Below are 1,780 nucleotides of genomic sequence, written 5' to 3'. Positions count from 1 at the left end.
GACAGAAATGGTACATGGTGACAGAAATGGTACATGGTGACAGAATTGTGCTAGGGTATTTGGGTTTATATCTATATGTAAGTTAAAATCCCACTGGAAACTGTCATATAAATACTAGTCATATATTGAGAGAGATTCAATCAGATACACTCTTCTCTATGAAAACATGGCCTTGTGTAAATGGGAGAGATCAATATTTAAACATTAATAGAACTTAGGTACTCTGTGTATGTGTGTGCATGTGTGAGAGAGAGAGGGGGAGAGAGAAAGAGAGAAGGAGAGAGAAAAAGACATTGAATGTATGCTGAGAAAAATGGGAGAGAGAGAGCAAATAAAAAGAAGCATGGAAAACGGATATTAAATGATGATGATAATGATACAATGGGCTTCTGTAGTGTCAATCACTCTCGTCTAAAAGATTTGTGAAGCCTATAATACAACACAGTAATAGAAGTAAGATGTTTTAGTAAATAAAATTTGTGACATTGTTTTATTCATCTGGCTTTTGGATAAAGCATGAACATAATGAAATCATTTCCTTGTATGTAAGAAATCAACATTTATAAAGTGGAAGGGCATTGAATGGTAGAACCAATAGCACAAACTACCTTCCAGTATTTTAGTTACAGCTCTGTGTCCTGAGTTCCAATCTTTACTATGGTCAACTTTATCTTTCATTATTCAGGGATAAGAAAAAAGGTGGCAAGCTGGTAGATGAATTAGTGAGTAGGACAAAATGTTCAGCAGCATTTCTTTTGGCTCTTTACATTCTGGGTTAAAATTCTGCCGAGATCAACTTGACCTTTCATACTTCCAGGGCCAATAAAATAAGTACCAGTTGAACACTGGGGATGAATATCATTGATTTACCCCTTCCATTATAACTGCTGAGCTTGTGCCAAAATTTGAAATCATTATTCTGGGAATAATAAATAAGTAACAGAAGGAAAAGAATGGTTGATATAATCATCACTGAGCAAACTTCCCTTCCAAAATTTTGCTCAGTGAAAATCAGTATTTATCATTTTGTAGAAAACAGTTTAAAATCAAATTAGTCACTATAACTGGATACAAAATACATTGTTTAAAATTTCAGTACTGAGAACTGAAACAATAGTTATTAGTATTTATCACTAGAATAGTTCTCAACACTCACTTTTTTATAATCATTGCTTAAACCTTATACATTAAAAAATAAATAAAGCAGCTCAAACTGTACTTAAACGTCCAAGTGAAAGACAAAAGGATTAAAATAGTAATTCAGAGACAAAATTAAGTTTCACAGAAGTGAATAATAGTTAATGATAATCTGCTTCTAAAAAAAAATGCTCACAACCAAGTAGTATTGCTTTTTTTTTTGTTTTTGAAAGTCATCAACTTTCCTATTGCTTAAGAGGACTAAACAGATAGGTTTAGCACATTTTGAATAATTAACAAAAAAAAGAAACATAAAACATAACCAGATGGCTTGAAAAAGGAAGAGAATAGATCAAGTTTTGCTGACATATATAATCAAAATACAATAGTACAAAGGGTGGTTACTTCAGAAAGAAAAACAGCAAAAAGAAAACAATAAGCTTTTCATAAGTTATTTTTCTTATGGTTTGTGTGAAAAATGAGGTGATTATTATATAGTAGAATTGTCAGAAGATTGATTTCTTTTATAAACTTAAACAGGAAGAGAGGGTACATGGATAGTGAGAAGTCCCTTCAACCGAGTAACTGTGGGAAAAAGAAAATGAATTCTATTTGTCACAGAATAAATAAAAGAAAGGATGAA

The sequence above is a fragment of the Octopus bimaculoides genome, chromosome 6, assembly GCF_001194135.2.
Source record: "Octopus bimaculoides isolate UCB-OBI-ISO-001 chromosome 6, ASM119413v2, whole genome shotgun sequence".
Lineage (NCBI taxonomy): Eukaryota > Metazoa > Mollusca > Cephalopoda > Octopoda > Octopodidae > Octopus > Octopus bimaculoides.
Note: the sequence above shows the minus strand (reverse complement) of the source record.